Source organism: Pseudophryne corroboree, chromosome 6 (assembly GCF_028390025.1).
Source record: "Pseudophryne corroboree isolate aPseCor3 chromosome 6, aPseCor3.hap2, whole genome shotgun sequence".
NCBI classification, from domain to species: Eukaryota; Metazoa; Chordata; class Amphibia; order Anura; family Myobatrachidae; genus Pseudophryne; species Pseudophryne corroboree.
Window position 1 is genome coordinate 662,845,224 of NC_086449.1, and position 7,639 is coordinate 662,852,862.

The 7,639-nt window shown below is 48.4% G+C and overlaps 1 pseudogene; it reads left to right on the top strand.

Annotated features, from left to right (window-relative positions):
• The first annotated feature begins 6,735 nt into the window (after positions 1-6,735).
• Positions 6,736-6,853, top strand: LOC134937738 (5S ribosomal RNA; annotated as a pseudogene).
• Positions 6,854-7,639: the final 786 nt, after the last annotated feature.

The window sequence follows — 7,639 nt, forward strand, 5'->3', positions numbered from 1 at the left end:
GACATTGCAAAAGAGAGAGAGATGAGGGGGAGACATGGCAAAAGAGAGCGACATGAGGAGAGAGAGCGCAACATGGAGATAGAGAATTATCAGCAGCAGCAGAAAGACTGGGCACCCAGAGCTGTGAAATGTAGCAGCAGTTACCTGGAGGTCTTCATGTGGAGGGCAAGTTGTCTCTCCTGCCAGACGCCACCCAGGGGTGTGCCACGATTAGGATAGGGCCGCGGACCATCACTCACTTGCAGACAGCAATCCAGTGGAGGTGGGGAGGGCATTACAGTTCGCGGGTCACTAAGCTTAGGGCGTACTTGCCTACTTTTGAAAACTAGTTTCAGGGAGATTGTGGGTGTAAGCAGAATGCGCGGCGCTGCGCTGTGTAAAGAGGGCGTGACTTCAGGGAAGGTTCATGGCCTCGTTGCACGAACCTGTTTTTGTCACTCCGGGGGTCCTGGAGATGTGGGCTGCCCCCCAGAGACTGCCTGTTTGCAGTGTGGGCTCCTGCATTGTGACAGGATGTTGGTGTAATGTTACAGTAATAATAATTTTATCTATAATCGCACTTTCTCCAATAGGACTCAAAGCACTTAAGGGTGAGGGTCAAGGTAAGAGTATTAGGGTGTTTGGACTAAGGGTGAGGGATAGGGCATAGAATTAGTGTTAGGATAAAGGATGAGGGTTACATAGACACATGTGCTTGCAAGTCATTATGCAGGAGCAGTGACCTGTAATCACAGAAACACATAGTGGTCTCATATTGCTAACACACCTACTCAGCATCTACTTGGTGCCAATTTCCAGCAATGCCACCATGCACACCTTCCACGCACGCTGCTTTATTTGAGTTACTTACATTTTAAACATGCCTCCGGGAGGGGGGGCAGCGGAACTAAAGAAACCACCAGTGCTATGCTGCTGCCACACCAGCCGTCACAGACACTTTAAACTAGCCACTGGGGGTTAGACCGGCCACAACTGCTGTACTGCTGCCATGCCCGCCGGGTGGGTAAAGAGGCCGCCGTTTCCGCCGGTGCTGACACTTCCGCTCTGCGGCTCTGCTTCCAATGTCACCCGTCATTACATCCCCGAGCAGCCCTTCCCGTCTCTACAGACTGACGCATGCACAGTCCGCATTTTTTTTTTAAATCGGGAGGACCCAGAGCATTTGTGGAGCAGCGGGAGGCTCACATTTTTTTACCTGAGCTGAACGCGGGAGGGTTAGCAAGCCTGGCTTAGGAGTGGGGTGGACTTTAAGCTGCTGCGCTGGCAGGGAGATGGGGAGTGGGCACGTGCATTACTGGCCTCACAGTAAACTCCGGCGGCCGCGGGGGGATCGGGCGTTACAGCCCGCGGCTCACACTCCGGCGGCTGCGGCAGCGGGGGAGATCAGGCACTGTAACCTCCCTGGCAGGGTTGGGGGGGGAGAGGGCACTTTGAATAGCGCCGATTGTGCGCCACTCACGGCTCCCGGGCCGCCAGCTAATGAGAAGCTGCCACTTGGCAGCTTCTCATTGGCTGGCGGTCCGGGAGCCGTGATTGGCTCACGCCAGATTTTAAAAAAGCCTCCCCTTCGTTTGTTTGGTGCTGCAGCCGGTCCGCAAGCCGTGATTGGCTGGTGGCCGCTGCCACCTTTACAGTGGAGCAGGGACCTGATGCTGTGGCCGGACGGAGGCGGAACTGGTTCCGCCTGCAATTAGAGGTGACGGAACGCAGTTCCGCCCCGTTCCGGCCCACTTTAACCACTGGCTGTACCAATGACCTATACAGTGGCATTATTACTTCTTTCTTTCTGCTGCTGATTCCTCTCCCAATGCAGCCAAGCATCTGACTAGCCTTCCTCATTGCTTTGTTACATTGCTTACCTGCCTTTAAGTCACCTGAAATAGTGACTCCTGGATCCCTTTCCTCCTCAGTAGTTTCCAGTATAGTGCCATTAATACTATATTTAGCCTTTGGATTTTTGAGACCCAAGTGCATGATTTTGCATTTTCTGGCATTAAACTGTAATTGCACACTCTTGACCATTCCTCTAGTCTACCTAGATCCTGAATCATTTGTTTTACCCCATCTGGTGTGTCTACCCTGTTACATACCAAACAGTAGCTGTCGCGGCTGCCACCTAGGGTGCACCAGCGCTAGGCCTAAGGGATCATAGCCTCCAGGGGTAGTATGAGGCCGCGATCCCTAGGGTTGATGTCAGCAGTGGGGAGTCAGATGCTCTCCTGGTCACCCCTCCCCCCCCTCGGTTCATGACCAGTTTCCTGAGTCTCCCACCATGAACTGTTTTCCTGCTTCCGTCTGAGACGCTGTACATCTAAGGGGACCCAATCGCAGCATAGGCGGCTGTGTGGCTGGTGCGTCCGTGTTCACTTGGGCGTCTGTGTTCACTGTAGGTTCATAGAGTGATTGTGTGCACTATTAGCATTCGCTAACGTATTGATCGGTCCTGAAAGCGGGGTGAGTCTCCCTGTATCCCACTCTACGGAGCACGGGTAATACAGCACTAAGTCTCTATATACCTTTTGAGTACGAATAGTTGGATAAGTGCCTAATGCATATGAGTTTGATAATTATTACTGTTGTTTCTTTCACTGTGCGACTGAATACGGTTGAATCCTATATAAGGTAATGCAGTAATATGTTTCCCCTACTTACTTGAAATGTATTTGTAGTTGATTATATGATCATATTGCTTATTATACTAATGTATAGCTTGTGATTGATTGCTAGTGTGATTGCTGACTTTACAATAATTCTGTCAGTTATTTCTGTCTATTCCGATCCTCAATGCTGGGTCAAAGCAGGGTAAGGTCGGATTCTGTGTCACTTTAACAAAATTTAAAGTGATTACAGTCACAAATTGTGTAGTACACTCTGCAAGTGTGTGATTATTTATCATGTCTAAGAGTGGCAAGGGTGAGGAAAATACACTCACAGCAGCACCAACACTCAAATCATGTTTTTCTTGCAAAACTGGGTTAACCTCTCAGGATCTGGTTCAGAATGGTTTGTGTGTAAATTGTTTTAGCTTTCAAAGTCTCTTGAAAATTCCAAGACAGACACAGGTGCAAGAACCCTGTTAAGTCTGATTAACTTTCAGGAAAAGAGCAATACCTTAAATACACAAATGTTCAGGCTGCAGCAACCACTAATCGTGTGTCAGTTAAACCTCTATGAAATGCGTACACGTTGCCAGTGGCGGAACTTGCGAGCGGTGGGCCCAGGTGCGACAAAATGCTTTGGGCCCCCACCCCCACACACATCCCCCCCCCCCCACACATCCCATCCAAGTCCACCCCCTCACCCCTGGAGAGGATCTGGTGAGGGGGACCTGCTCAGGGCCAGAGAAATGGATACCTAGCAACAGTGCCGTAACTAGACATTTTAGCACTGTGTGCAAGAAACGGCATCGGAGCCCCACCCCTGCATGCAAAACAGGGGCAGTGCGCGCCGTAGGCGCGCGCAAAAATACATAGTGGCGTGGCTTCGTGGGGAAGGGGTGTGGCCACAAAATAATACCAATTCATAAAACGGTACACAGTAGTCTCCATTATTCAAATTACGCCGCACAGTAGCACCACTACACCAGGTAGAGACCCTTTTACACCTTACAGCGGACAGATTCCTCTTTTTACACATTACAGCAGACAGCGTGCACTTTTTACACATAACGGCAGACAGCGTGCCCTTTTTACACATAACGGCAGACAGCGTGCACTTTTTACACATAACGGCAGACAGCGTCCCCTTTTTACACATTACGGCAGACAGCGTGCCCTTGTTACACATTACGGCAGACAGCGTCCCCATTTTTACACATTACGGCAGGCAGATTCCCCATTTTTACACATTGCGGCAGGCAGATTACCCCTTTTTACACATAGCGGCAGGCAGATTACCCCTTTTTACACATAGTGGCAGGCAGTACCCCATTTTTACACATTGCGGCAGGCTGATTCCCCCTTTTTACACATTACGTCAGGCAGTCCCCCCTTTTTACACATTGCGGCAGGCTGATTCCCCCTTTTTACACATTACGTCAGGCAGTCCCCCCTTTTTACACATTGCGGCAGGCTGATTCCCCTTTTTACACATAGCGGCAGGCAGTCCCCCATTTTTACACATAGCGGCAGGCAGGCACAAGAAAAAAGAAAGAGAAAGAAAGAAAGAAAAAGAGAAAAAGAAAGAAAGAAGAATTATACTTACCCTCTCCGCCGGCTCAGGCTCCTCAGTGCAGCCGCGTCAGACGATTCCCGGGCAGTAGAGGAGGTGGAGGACGGAGGTGAAGAAGGAAGCCGCAGCAGCGCTTTGTTACTGGTGGAGGCGCTGCTGCTGCTGCCCCTCTGCTTCCCTATAGGCTGTTCTCGGAAGACAGCCTATAGTGAAGCAGAGGGGCAGCAGCAGCAGCGCCTCCACCAGTAACAAAGCGCTGCTGGGGCTCCCTCCTTCACCTCCCTCCTCCTCCTTCCCCCGTCCGTGCCGCTGCTCCTCTCCTCTCCGGGCGGCTGTGCGCTGCGGGCAGCGGTTGCCTGCAGCGCACAGCGGCATGTAATGAGTCAGTTTGATTAATTACATGCTTGGGCCCCTGGACAGAGGCGGGCCCCAGTGCAACGCACTGCTTGCACTGCCGGTAGTTCCGCCTCTGCACGTTGCATAAGCACACCGTCACGCTGTAAGCACAAAATAGCTACACGTGCGGCCTATACACTTTAACCCCTAACAGGAAAGGAAATGCGACACCAATTGTGTTATGTTGTGGTCCAACACAGCAACAAATATGTACTTAAAAGGGGGTTACAACAGAAATACAATAATACAAGAGAAGAAGCTACAACCAATGTATACATATGTTTGTTCGCCTGTGCAACCCGGTTTCGGTCCTCAGTCAACCTGAATAGATGACCTTCAGAGAATAGACTGAGGCCAGCCAGGAGGCTTGGTTTTATACAATGGTCCAAAGCATGAAACAAAGGAGATTGTAATCTCTTCATCCATAGGTTAAAGGGCTGGTCATTTACAGTACATGAGGGGTCATAGGTCGGTTTGAATAGGTGGGTGATGCCTGGTCCAGGTTTACTTGCAGATGTCCTCCACTGGGTTGCCCTCCGAATATCAAGAGTACAGTAAAATACAGTGTAATATTTATATTGTACTCCTGCACATATCCATGCGCAGGAGCGTGCTACTTTCTGCAAACTGCCATCGGAATATTGCCCTTTAAATACTGTACAACTGGATACCAAACACCACCTCCTAACCTAATTCTGTCCCCTCATCAGTAGCGGATCTTGGCACGGGCAAGCAGGACTTTTGCCCGGAGGGCGCCGCACCATGGCAAGATCCGCTGCTGCTGTCAGTGCTGTGCCCCCCGCTGCCGCTGTCCCCCGCCGTGAAGGGAACTAGACGCCTAGCGTCTAGTTTCCCTTCGTGGAGAGGACCTTTACTGTGCGGTGCGCGATGACGTCATCGCGCACAGCAAAGGTCCTCTCCACGAAGGGAACTAGACGCGCAGCGTCTAGTTTCCCTTCGTGGAGAGGACCTTTGTTGTGCGGTGCGCGATGACGTCATCGCGCACCGCACATTTCAGCCACGCCCCTACTGCCCGCCCGGGGCACTGCAAACCGTGGAGCCGGCCCTGCCCCTCATATCCTGTAAAGTTGAATATCTCTATTGTTCCCTTTCCAAAGTAAATGTAACTCGCTGGTGTGGTGCATGTAGGCTATGTGTAAATTATGTACTATGTGGATTAAGTATGGAATATGTCCTTATGGCTTTTCCATGCGAATGCATATGCTACCGTATTTACTCATACCACGCGCTAATACGCAGGGCCGCGTGAGCAAACATACGTAACGTGTGAGCATGCGCACGCACGGTGGAACAAGCACCCGCATGGAGGCCATCTGTGTGGTGTTTGTACGTGATGCGTGTGGCTATAATATTTTTGACTTCGACAACCCCCATGGGTATGTTTGCACAGACATTATTCAGTATAGCTGAGCGGATAATTCCAATTTCTGTACCAGGGATAGGTTACACTATTAACCCTTACATGCAGCATTCCACCTGGGGTTTATCACATCCAGCAGGGTAAGCAGCACCCTCTCAACAAAAACAGGCTGAAAGGCCAGTGGTAAGTAAATCACATAGACGTGAAACGACATCTTCACAATCTACACGTTTCAGATGAGGATTCGTCGGAGGATGAAGACTTGTATTTTATATGCCAATTAGATATACATGCACTTATGGGAAGGTTCATTTCTCCATACATTTTAGATATCTCTTAGTGCTATAATCAGTCACTCAATATCATTAATGGTATTTATTATTTTGAGCTCTGATTTGTGATATTTCTGCACAGACAGGTTTTTTGAAAATCGACAATTCTTTGAAAATAGTCTAATATTGTTCATCTGTGCAGAATCCTACAGTACTCTATCACTCTCTCATCTGGTTGACCACAGTACTGATTTCAGCTTTGCTCTCTTCAGTGAACATTTTGCGGTCACAACAGACAGCAGGAGTGTCTTATCTTCCTTCAGGCCTAGGGATATGATCTAACCAGAGCCCTTATCTTCATTTCCTAATCACATTTATCTAAAAACTCTTTTCTCCTTTTCCAACACTCTCTCATCTGGAACAGTCTTGGGACCAGCACTTTTTAGTTTTGGACCCAGGCTTAGTACAGACAGCAGAAGTGCGGCCTTTTCCTTGTTTCCTCATCCCAATATAATTGCCCACGGTCATACTATCCTGAATACACCTGTTCCTGTTCAATTTCGGAAGTTAAGCAGGATAGGCCTGGTTAGTACTTGGATGGGAGACAACTTAAGAACACTGGGTACTGTGGACTTCTATTAACAATTGGATGAATACTATATTTGTTATCTATCCTTCATCACAGATAAATATTTAAGAGCTCAATTTGGATATAGCACCACCAAATATATTTTCACCAACTGATATCTTGAAACCTTATTTATTTCCGGTTCAATCAAGATATTTAAAAATAATTTTGGACCTTATGTCCTTGTTTTAAATAATATAAACGGAATAAAAGTAAAGTTTTAAGCTCTCTACCAGTACATAGCCATTTCACTCATATTTGTTACAATCTATTTTTTTTGTCTTTTTCCAACTGTTAATTAATGTGATGAAAGCCATTCTATCCTTAGAAGAATCAGCAGGGCCTGTGTTAAAATCCAAGGCACCTGTGTTTAAACGTCCCAAAACAGTTAAGATTGAGTTTCCTAGGTCAGAACAACTGATGGAAATTTAGGAAGAGGCTTGGGCTACGCCCAGTAAGAAATTTAGAATTCCAAGGAAATGGAATTCCAATTATCCTCTTCCGGCTGGGGATTGTTTAAAGAGAGGTGGCCCCCAAAGTAGATACCGCTTCTTGCACCCAGGCATCTGTGGTAGACTGCTGTCAGATCTGTGCAAATTGAAGAAGTCGGCATCCCACTCTGGGGTCCCCCAGGTGGAGGCCCGCACCATCAGCCTGATGGCTTATCTTCTGTTTTTTTACAAGACGGTTCCCTGGTAGCCCAATGCTTTTTAGTCTTCCAAGACTTGTTGTTTTGGGACTGTTTGCCATCACCTTTTCTTTTTGCTTTCTCTTGAGACCGAAATGGCCGAA